This window comes from Linepithema humile, chromosome 7 (genome assembly GCF_040581485.1).
Source record: "Linepithema humile isolate Giens D197 chromosome 7, Lhum_UNIL_v1.0, whole genome shotgun sequence".
NCBI classification, from domain to species: Eukaryota; Metazoa; Arthropoda; class Insecta; order Hymenoptera; family Formicidae; genus Linepithema; species Linepithema humile.
The window spans coordinates 3,106,419-3,118,669 of NC_090134.1; the positions used below are offsets into that span (position 1 = coordinate 3,106,419).

A 12,251-nucleotide genomic window follows, 5' to 3' on the forward strand; every position below is an offset into this window, starting at 1 on the left:
TCAGTGCGGCTTTGTTCGCAAATTAATAATTAATTAAAACTGATGGGGTCGACCGAGTCTAACCAGACACTCGGCGTTTACGCGTTTCCCGGCAACATATAAACGTGATTATTCTTTTTGCAAATAAAAGTGTGGACGTGGTTGTAAAAGCAGCTCGTGAACTCTCTTCCATCCTGCAAAATTTCTTTTCTTTCCGTGAGATTTTTCATTGAATTACTTCAATTTATAAATGTACTATTTTAATTAAAATGTTGCGTTATCTTTTATCGGTTTAATGTCCTGTGATATTAAATTAGTTGCCTCAAATTAATTTTTCTTTAAAATATTTATAATGAATATATAGACCTTTCAGACTTTTTCAATAGAATTTTCTAGAAACAATATTAGCAAGTCAAATAATTCAGTATAATTAATATTTTTTTATGTTTTTAAAGAATTTCTAATATATTCTTACGTTTCCGAAGAACCATACTTTACAGTAACTTAATAGAAAAGACTTCTTTCTCAATGCTATTATTTTTCATATCTTGAAAAATAAAAGCAATACGGAAGTTCCCCAACGCAGGATGCCTATTACTCACGATCGAATCGAGGAGAAGCCGCACGGTCAAGAGTTTAATCACCAAGATAGAGGGGCCCTTCTAGCGAATTCCCAATATCGATATCCCCTATGTTAGCTATACGTCTCCTTCCCCAGCTTATAAATATCTTAGTCCTATCTGAGAGTGCCGCAGTACGTCACCGAGCGGTCGGTCTCGCCGTTGCCTCTTGACCGTTGCGGACCGTTCATTGAAAATCGCCAGTCGATCCCTTGAAGCCTGGCACTCTCATCTCATCCACATCGCGTTCGCGGTTCAAGGCTCGTTTTCCGCGCGGCGGCGTTCTCATCGGGGTAAACTCGTCGATATTGCCGGTCGGCGTGCCTTTGGATCGCTTCCAAGGCGCCTTGCAATTTCGAGACGATACGAGAGAGGGACAAAAACCGGGCCGGTTCTCTCTCTCTCGAGAGAGGGTCCTCTCGATCGCGCTTTTCGACCGGCTCTCTCTTTCTCTCTCTACCTCTCTGTCTTGCTTCCTCTTTTTCGTCCTTGACTCTTCATTCCTGGCTCCTAGCCGGTGGCCAGGAGTCGCGACTTAATCGCGTTTGGCCGATTTCCAGGACACAAGCGAAGTTATCCGGGAGCTTGCCGTCCAAATCGCCGGCCATTATCCTAAAACTACGTTTGTTTCATCCGCTGGTACATGTACACGACGCTCATTTAGTCGTTAAGCTCGATCTTTTCTTTTTCGCGCGCGAGCCCTTCCATTCCTCCGACACGCTTCCTTTTGCAAGAAGCGCGCAGAAACTGTTCACCACCAATTTGGTTAAGTCGTGGTATGTTTGTGGTGCAAATGGGAATTTAAAGCTCGTGGAAAATTAAATTCACTGGAAACTTGTTTAGAACATAATTTTCATTTTATTCCGAAACTCTTACGCCAATGTCCGAATAGATAATATTATTTAATATTATCACTCGACTTATTCATACTTGTTGAACACGTATAGCACATACAGCGCGGTTATCGCCGATATAAATTGAAATTCTGGCATAATGCGCGTAAGAAGTTTATACGATGGAGCACAATGTGTTCATTAACGAATTTCGGGAGTGTCATAAATGTTGCAGGCAGCTCGCGACACGCGGAGAAACTCGTCGCGAGTTGACGATCGATTAACAATGTAACGAGTTCCTGGAAGTAGCCGAGCGTAGGGGTTGGAAGGAGGAGGAGGAGGAGGGGGCAAATAGGGTGCTTGCCGAGCTTCGGATTTATTCGCGCATATAATCAAAAGTACCCCGCGGGGTAGAACTTCGCTCCCGTTTCCGTTCCCGCGTTAATATTTAACAGCGGAGATATATAATTTTCTCGTTTCCGGAGCTCATTACAAATTTTCCCGAGCCCTCGCGCATTCCAAGTGTTAAATTAATAAGCATTGTTCTCGAGAAAGATCTTACGGATGCCGGCTATTAAAGTATCGTTCAAAAAATTCCCCGCTTGAAAATTATTCGCGCTTGTTGCGCAGCTCGAGTTCGACCCGTGTAGATTATCGCGGTGCACTATATCAGAAATTTTGCGAAGTTCCGCACCAACGGACGCGTAGTCTCAACAACATTACAATTAAAAAAAAAAAAAAAAAAAAATGTTGAGCGTAATATTATTGTATTAATTTCTTATTTTATCATTATCATTATTTATTTTGGGTGTAATTTGCTGACACAAAACTTGATAAATACTCATGTTGTCCTCTTATTTACAAATTTTATTTACATTAAAATAAAACGTGCAATGTTAACTATACGCGGGAGATAGTTTAACCAGTGCAAATTTCGGAAAGAGAAAGAGAGACATTGAGAGTCGAAACATAATACGAGAACGTGCGGTGCTTGTACGTTTGTTCGTGCCGCTCGCAAAACAACAATACGATGTATTTTCGCAGTACTTATACACTGGACGCGGCTTGTTTAGAGTAACTTTTTCACGACGAGCGTACCGCCGTTGCTGTTTTACATTGCGGCGCGCGGTCGCCGAGATTGGCACAACGCTGCCTTTATTTCCTTTGTCCAATTACACGCTGCCCGTTTTAGGTAATTGCACCGCCGCCCCCGGGTTTTCGGAGCACCCGGGATATGGCGCCGGACGATAATCCACGTAGCCAGATGATAATTCGTCACGCGTAGCGCTGTAACGATGACCAGTTTCCGCGGGAATATCCTCCATTCATTTTGCAGTCATATTTACGACGCGAATTTGTCGTCGTCGGGTGCACGTTGATACGCGCTCGTATACGCGGTGTACGTTTTTCGCGTCGGCTAATAAAAAGGCTAATAAAAAGGCTAATAAAATACAACATTCGCGATTTGTGAAATTTTCTCGGATTCGAAATGTTTCATCGCTCGTTTATTTAGGTTGTGAAAGAGTCTAGCTTTGGAACTTTATGAATTTTAAAGAGATGCAGTGAATGATGACGATGTGCGCTATATTGATTTTTTTATACACGAGTAGAGTATTCCATGCTGGATCGGACAGTTTATATTTTTTTCACGTTAAAATTAAATACGCGATGATTCTCCGAAATATTGCTCGTCTCTTTAACTACTTATTTGATACGGCAAGAAATATGGAACTATGAAACTATGGAATTAAATGGTTAACGATGTAATGGCTTAATTAATGGCATTTCTTCGAGCGAAAGTTTTTCTAAAAGAGAATTAGAATAATCACTTATTCGTGCATATATTGAATAATTTGAAGAGATATGTGGTAACTATGAATCACCCTGTGTATAATGAGGCCAAGAGAATCTAAGCCGCCTAAGGGGTGCAAGTGGGTCGTTTAAGCAATTTGCAGCTGCACAACCGACAATTGCACCATTAGAGTTAATTAATCTCTGCGGCTGAAGGAATTATTTGCACCTATTTCACGGCTTTGTCGCGTTCAGCAAATGTGCGATTTAACATGGCGATTTGTTCCGCGCTGTAAAATACGATACTTTAGTCGGCTCCATTACACTTTTGAAATGACAAGATGACAGTTAAGAAAATAAAGCCGAGCCAGATTGCACTCAGCGCTGTCAGAAACGAACAGAAATTTCGGCGCAGACGCGATGTGTGATTCACAAGATCGTAAAACGATTTCTGCCGGCGCGTTACACCGATCGAGGCGCAAAGAGGGAGCGACTTTTAATAGGTCGTCGAAAAGAGTCTCGCGCATACGGTAACCGAGGCTTTAAAAATAATCGGTGTCATCCTCAATGGCCTCACGATCAAATGAACCAAACCGTCTATTCGTCGTGGTTTTTCCCAGCAATTTGTATTTATCTCTTCGATTCTGCGAAATAATTTTTTGAAATAACATATAGCGATGCATATATACAAATATGTTTTGGTGCACAAATTTACCAAACTTTCAAGGAGAAATGTTCTTTCGAAAACAGAATTTAAATTTGATTTTATTAAAGAAATTCGTAATTTGTATAAAAATATTTTATCGTGGCATAAACATTTTATTTTACGAAGAAACTTTTTGTAATTTAATATGCTTTCTTTGGGTCAAACTAAAGAAAGCTGTCGCAATATCTTTCAATCTTGTGTACAATTATAATTGTTTCTTATTGTATTTGAAAGTAATTTAACCAGTCTTTTTTTATTTTTTATCGCAGAACCAGTAAGAATCTTATTTTAACAATTACCGATCATAAAAAGCAAAAGTCCAAAAGATATTCACGGCATTTATACTCCATGATGTTCGCGGCGAAACAGCGCTTTTCGAGCAGTTTTGCAGCTTGAGACTGCGTTTTTTTGCCGACACATTTGCATACGCGCTCGGCCACCATCTCCCGCGTTTTTCCGATAAATTATATTTGCCAAGTCGGTGCTAGAAACTCGGCTTCGGCGAACCCGTGCACGCGCGAACCAAGAGCCGCGGCGAATGCAGATTTACGCAAAATAGGAGTCCATTTTTGAGAGACTGTCGTCCGGCAGGATAGAGAGAGAGGGAGAGAGTTCACACTCTAACGGCGAGCGTGGCTGCGTATCCGGTGGACGTCGACGCCGGATACAGGAAAACATATAATTTAACAGACAGGGATAGAGTTTGGTGTGCTAAACGGGCGTTCGACCCACTTTCGCGAGCCTCTATTATTACCGGGATCTTTGTCGAAACGTCGACGTTGCGCGTTGAATTTGCGTGCAATTTGCGTGGATAATTCACACGCGTGGAGTAACTGTTCCAAAACATTGAAGGTAATGCGGTTTATCACGGTCCATATATATTACACAATAATATTTACATGTTAATTAGAGATTTCATAAAAACGCGCAAGATGGCGAGAATTTTTACTTCTTTTATGTCTATTATATTTTGTTTTAGCAATAAACGTTGTACTAAAAAGCATACATGTGTTTAAATATTATTAAATATTTTTATTCATTTATTTGTAAACATTTTTAAATTAAAAAAAATTTGAATTAAAAATTTATGTGTGTTCCGATGAATTATTATTTCAAGTTTATATTTATGCAATTTTTTTATATTAAAACGTGAACATTCGGAGTATGTATTTATACAGCTCTCAGCTCTATACATCAGCGTAAAAAATAAAATTGAATTTAATCGCGTTTTTAATATATCCGCTTATTCAGAGAGGTTGGAAGAATTCGAATATAAAATTCGGGAAATTGCAGTCCGTACGAATATGCAGTAGTGCATATTGAAGTACTGACCGGTCTCGGATGTGGAAACGAATATAATTCAACAACGTTGAACAGTCTTGCAACGAATAAGTGCACAGAGGTGTTCGTCCGAGTTTTTGTCGGATGCACCGATTGTTCGTCGAAACGCAAACGTGAAATTCTCTATGAAATAGCGTAACGTTATAAAACGATTCTTCACTCGTGCAAACGCCACTTTGCCGTCTCATCGTGTCGGCAAATTGTGTTCAACGCATTAAATTTTCAAAAGGACATTCTATTCTCTGCTTTTTCATATTTGCATGCTTTACATTTTGATGAATTAAGTCGATTATTGCAGAATCCAGCATATAAAGCGCATAAAGAAACATTAACACGATCGCGAGAGTATTAATTTGAGGCCGGAGTAGCGCATCCATAAATAATTTTCGGATTCAGGACAGTAGATTCTCCGGAATTATATACAGTCTCGCCTTAACGGATTTAGAAACGCTTGTGTGGTATCGTAAATGAACGACGTAAATCAAAATTCAAATGATGTTCCGGCGTGATACATCGTGTAAAAATTTCGCAAAAATTATCGTGTGGCTTATGCCGAGCCGGGCCGTGTGCAGCATTATCCGGCATTTTCCGCAAAAAGAGGTTTCGAGGAGAGTTGGCAGCTCGTGGCAACTTCCGCGCCGCACTGCAACCACGTTGCTTTGGCCAAGCACATTATGTGGCACAGCTCGATGACGTAACACGAGAACGGCTTTAGAGGATTTTAGCTGTATTTTAACGAGATAATTCACTTTGTTGCATGTTATAAACTCGATATGATTCCTCAACAAATCTCTTGTCGATCAAATTATCCAATCTTTGTACAATTGTAAATGTAAGATCAAGTGTAGATTTATATAAAAAAAGAATTCATTTTCCGATAAATATGTATTAAAAAAATTTTTTTTTGAGAATTAAATTTAAATATTTAAGTTCTGATGGTGTTTTTTGGGGGAATATCAATTTGTCACGCAAACAAATGTCTCATCATGCGTATGAGTTCATTTTCGAGCATAATAACTCTTATTTGTCCAGAATCAATTGGCAGGTAACGTGCTTAAATATAACATTGGAGAGTTTCGTCGAAGTCAATAATTGATTTTGTTACCAATCGTAGGGGAACAATCGGGATTCCGTGGAATTACGACTCGCGCGCGACGCGATGTGCCAATAACAATGTGTCTTACTCCGCGAGAGCGGAGAATGGTCCGGAAAAGAGAGAGGCTCGGGAGATTAGACGTCTTTCTTCGTTTTAGCGTTTTTCTCGCTCGCTGTGCGCGGAATCCTGTACGCGAAGGTCCTCCGGGGCATCTCGCCGTGAATTCTGACGTGCTGTTCCGTGAGCCGCATTACGCCACGACCAGCACGTCGGCGTAATCCGTCATTTTCGCATTTGCCCGCCGCGACCGCATAGAATTTACGTATGCGCCGGCGTCAGTTGACGCAGATTGATGTTTAATAAAAACATAGCTTTCGAAATGCATTAGAGTGTAGTCGACACGCGCGTGAGGATTCTAATAGTCAATCGAAAAACAATATAAACTATTTTCCCTTGGTCATAGTTATGTTACAAAATAATAAAGTATTTTTCTCGCTGCTTTTTTAATATATAAATAGTTTGAATACATAATTTATAATGTATACATTGACGTGTTCTATAAAGAGAATTCTACTATTTATTAAAACATTTTAAATTTTTTGAATACTTATTGAAATTTTCAGATATTTACGCAATTTGTTGCATACAATTATGTTTTAAGTAAAATGGAATAATTAAATAGTACATAATAATATACATGAAATGATAATAATTATATGATAATTTAATAAGTAAAATATATATTATTTTTTTAGATTCAGCTGGAGACGTAATTGATTAGTGCTACAACGTTTGGTGAGTGAATTTATTCATTATTTTTGCACAAATCTATCTATATAAATATTTTTTCAACAAAATTATCTCACGTCTTTCACGTTGTATTTACTGTTTCCTGCTGTCTCTCATTTTGTAGTCCAGAGCCATATGATAAATGACTGGTCGAATATCAGTGCGGCTTTCAAAACTTTGCAAGCGGCTTTGCATTGCTATACTTGCATAGTCGCGCGTCCAGCGACAAATCCTTCGGTATCTGCGCGATCTACTTGATCTGGAATCGACCGTGAAACAAGCGAACGAATGTGTGCTTCGCCCATGGCACTCTCCTCGTCTCTCTCAAAGCGTTTCAATTTCCTTGTTCGGCAAATTTCAAGCCGCGTTGTACGCCGTTGGCCCAATGTTTGCCGGTAAATATTGGCGCCGTGGCTTGGTCAGAGTGAAAGCAACGAGCATTTATTTTAGCCGCGGTAGTTGTCGTCGTAGATCGGACGAACGTAAAAGCGTCGTGAAATAACGGATGTCGCGCGCTTGCCGAGATTATTGCCGATATATCGCAGTGCATCCGTGATTTTTAAGCACGACTTTTTGTTTATGATTCGCAAATCGAGATTATTCTAGATTTCTATGAAAATCGACCTCACACAATTCTGTCTTCGTGATAATTGTGTGATCGTTAAATTGAGAAATCATGCGATATATCGGTGTGTACGCACGTGTTCGCCGATACACGAGAGGCGAAACAAAAGAATAATCGATGCGTTCGAAATTAATTAGCAGCGGATCAGATAGGTACGACTCGTCGTTGAATTATTATTCATCGGGAACCTGAATGACGCCGTGTGAATTGTTTTATATTCCGATTCACACATGCCGCGCACACAAAGCTTTATGCAAGCGGCGCCGTCGCCATGCCCATACACATCATTGTATAAACGTGAATGAAAAGCTCTTTATCCCAGCAATCCTGTCTGCGTAATTATAATTAAAAGTTGAAGTGTCGGCCGCGTCAAACGCGCTAATGAGCGCCAGAGATGAAACTGTGAAAATTTATCGTTCCGACATGAAAGTCTCGTAGCGGCAATCACTATGCGATGACCACTTCATTTCGCCATCGAATTTCTATCGTTGCTTGAAATTTAATAAATTTTGTATTTGTGATTGAGGTTTGATTAATGTTAAATGCCGCGATAATTGCGCATTTTGTCTGTGCAAAAGTAAGATCGCGACATTTTGTTTATAACAATAATGATAATATTTTCATTTCGTACGATAAATTGATAAATCAGATACATGTTATATTTTTTCATTATTGTAGAATTTGTTTATTCTATTTTTACTTTTTGTTTACAGTACTTTTACAACGTTGCCGCGTATTTTCTCTCTAATTTGCATTTATTTATACAATAAACATACAAGATATATAAAATATTGCGTAGTATCTGTCGATCATAAATATTTTAAGCATAATTGTACAGATGATGTGCGCGTGCTGCTTCTCGGTTGTCTGAAAATTCGGCTCGGATTTCTTAATTCGTGAACATTTTATTACCGACAATCTTTCCTCGGTCGGTGTGCTGCCTGCGATTAACTGGCGGAAGTCGGCGAGGAAACGTAAGTACGAATACAGCTCAGTGTAACGGCGAGATGAGTGCAGCACGCCTGGGCATGGCGGAGAAATAAGTTCTTCCGAGGTGCTTCCGTTTTGGGGAGGGATGGCAGGAACGTGAATGGAAGTGGAAGAGATTTGTGAGTGGAAACACGGAAAATACGAGGACGTACTTCCACGACGTGCAGATCGCCGGGGGCAGGGCGGTCGTGGCGCGTGATTTATTCACCTAACCGTATATAGAGGTGAGATCGTATCGGGAGCATCGATTTTTCGAGCGGCGCGGATTGCGAGCGATTTGTCTTCCGCAAAGGTGTCCCGCATTAACGCTAGAATCGGCGATAATAATTACCGTGGAATGACGGCGCGAAATCTGTAACAATAACCTTATTTCTTCATCTTGCGAAAGTAAAATCCGCGTATAAATAACATTTCGGAGAGTTTAATGTAGCCATTCTTCTTATTGCCGCATGTGACGTGAAATCCCAGATGTTCTGCGCGTATCTTCGCGACACCTGGTAGTTATAGCAAAGGATATTTTGTTCCACTAATGTCTTCTATAATATTTATGGTTCACGTATATAGTTCTGAAGCTCATATTTTACTCATCATGCACAGTTTATAAGAGTGAATTAATTTCACTCGCACCCATCGTTGCGATTTATTATACTTTATCTCAACCGGGCTAAAGCGGATCTCAGCCATGCGTTGCATTTTTAACACTAATATGAATGAAATTCATTAATATTTTCCGCAACATTTGTAATTTCGCGCGATTATTGAAGAATATGGTTTTACTCGGGCGTATATTTTGTAAGAGAAGGAAAAATAATTATTAGACTTGACACGAGTGAATTTTATTTATTTTTCGTCGGCGGTCAAGCGGAAACCAGTTCGATAATCTGCAAGAGGCCAGAGCAGTTCCCTTACGGCCATTGCAGTTTCCCTTTACCACTTAATCGTACCTAAAGACGGTCTTTATGTCCGCCTTATCGTGGCCACGTGGTGCAACGTATGGATTCACGCCCATAGCATGTATAACGTCGCGATCAAATACGAGATTATCGGATATACATTTTACGGGAAATCGATGATTTAGAATAGAATGAATATATCAGTGTAAACGCATGATTTCAGTTTGGTAGAGTTATAAATTGTTAATGTTTGATATATTAACGTGAATTAAAATATCCTATTTTTAGGATACGAAAAAGAGTCAAAAGGGAATTGAAATATTATTGCCAATATTTTAATAAAATATTGCCTGATTATTAATCTATTTGATGTTAACCAAATTAAGTGAAAAAATAGTAGGCAATATATAATTTTTATCACAAAATGGTTATTGAAACACTTGACTTGCTTTTCATGATTTGTTTTAATTTAAAATTTGTTAAAATCTTTTTAATAACTCTTCGAAAAAAGTAGATTTACAATATTATAGTTTATATAATTTTTATAACTTTGCTTTCTTTATCTAGAAATTATTAATCGATTTAATCTTAAAGTCGTTTTCAAAACAGGCCATCCTAATTTAGTTCCTTGTCGTGAGTTATTTATCAACCATTGACAACTTATAAATTGGATTGCTTCACGACTTCGTGGAACTTTGATAGCTGTCGATAAATTTCATTTAACCACCATGGGAATCGCCGAGTAAAAAGGGAAGAAGACAGAGGGAAATAATTAAAATTGGCTCATTAAAATTTTCATACACGCAGCTGCGTTATCCGATTGATGCACGTCAAAGCTAATGAATCAGTTCGAAAGCACAATAAATTCAAGAATTTAATTTATTCTCGGTTGAAAATATCGTGTTTAAAATTTAGGTGTTCAAAAAAATAGAGGGATTTATGGAGGGCCATGGAGACGTAATGCGAACTTATATCTCTTTTGCAGAAGCTGTAAGTCTTCGTTTCTGAAAGACGTTGCATTAGCTGATTCTGTTTTCGAAAATTACGGACTTGCATTGTTCTCAAACTGACTGGTTCAAATGATCGTACGTACTCGGACGATGGGATTCAGAGAGAGAGAGAGAGAGAAAACAGCAAATACGTTTTGCAATCACGCAATCACGTAATGGCCTGCAACGTGTCAGACAGCACGACATTGGATGGGTATAGTGCTAACGCGGAAACCCGATACCAATACGCTGGTCGTTAACGAGAAAATGGCAAGTTGGTTAGAAGCATCGAATTTCAAGGCCGGTGAATTACATGACATTTTTCGTCAAATTCCGCCAGCTGCTTCGCAAGAATTTGAGTGACGTCTAATTAACTGACCGTTAGTGTCTTTTCGTTTGGAGACAGATGCGAAGTAACTCAGCAACCTCATAATATTTATGTATATTATTTGAACAAAGAATGTATGTGGATATAGATCTAATTATATTACTTTTTTTAATGAGGATACAGAAATCGCGAAGAACGCATGTCGGTCGATGTTATAACATCGACCACTTTCAAGTCACATTCTTCCCGTGTATCTGCTGAATTTCATCTGTAAAATTTTCCGTACAACTTCGTTTTGGTATTTTCACCCTCGGAATGATCCAAACTAACATGATGTGCCATAATAATTTAATGACCCGCGCGATTACCGCAGTCGCTCCTGCACTTCGAAGAAAATAGATAATTGGGATCTGACGAGATCCAGAACATTCGGCGGAAAACGCATTTCCCCTCCGTTCCATATCGCGGTGATTCACCGGCGCCATTTGCGCGTTTATTCCGCGATAGGATACCTGGTATATATCCGCGGCAGTCTTGATATTCGATGCTCGACTTCGACTACTCGCACCCAGGGAAATCTCTTTTCCGTTCGCGCCATTACCGCGTAACGGCACTTCGCTATCTCGATGAAGTCGGTCGAGGATCCTCGGACAGAAACGTGTCCTCGCCCTCGTCCCCGGGCCGATTCCGTCCGCGTGTTGAGGACTTGCCGTTTTACTTTTTCCGCCTTACGCTCTCCTTCGTCCGCAATCAACGCGCGACATCGCCGATTCGAAGGCGCTTCCTCAAACAACTTTCTCGCTCCTCGTCCGCGCGTCGACGTAGATCGCGACGATACCAGCGACAGAGTTGTCACCATCGCCCCTTTCATTCTCTTTATCCCTCGGTTATTTCTATCTCTTTTTGCACACGACTGTTCCTTCTCAAATATTACTCGATATCGCCCGAAAGAGCACGGAAACGCGATACAGAACAAACTCGATTGTCTCGCCTCAATCGTTCATTCCCCTCGGCTGACGTTTTTTAAAATGCTTGACACCATCCTTGGAAACTGTGCGTTCCGTTTGAAGATTTCTATCCAATGTGTTCCGTTCGTGTAAATTTTACAATTCTCAGTTGCAGTGCCAAAAAGTTTTCTATGATATTTTTAAAGTTAGATTTTCTAATTTGTACTTTTTCTCAAATACCACGATAAGTGTTTGATAAATATTCATGTAAATTAATAACTTTTAAAATAAGATTTCTGAAATTTACAATTCTTTTCTGTTACG

At 39.6% G+C, this 12,251-nt stretch overlaps 1 protein-coding gene and 1 long non-coding RNA gene across 3 annotated transcripts in view; one reads left to right on the plus strand and one right to left on the minus strand.

Moving 5' to 3' along the window:
• Nucleotides 1–12,251, plus strand: part of LOC105668497 (uncharacterized) — a 238,541-nt gene that overhangs the window by 115,611 nt on the left and 110,679 nt on the right. Inside the window, exon 5 of the long non-coding RNA XR_001100114.2 lies at nucleotides 7,122–7,161. This is a non-coding gene — a long non-coding RNA (uncharacterized lncRNA). The remainder of the gene's footprint in view (nucleotides 1–7,121; nucleotides 7,162–12,251) is intronic.
• vn (membrane-bound neuregulin protein vein) overlaps nucleotides 1–12,251 on the minus strand; it is a 309,296-nt gene that overhangs the window by 114,395 nt on the left and 182,650 nt on the right. The gene's annotated exons all lie outside the window — the stretch shown is intronic.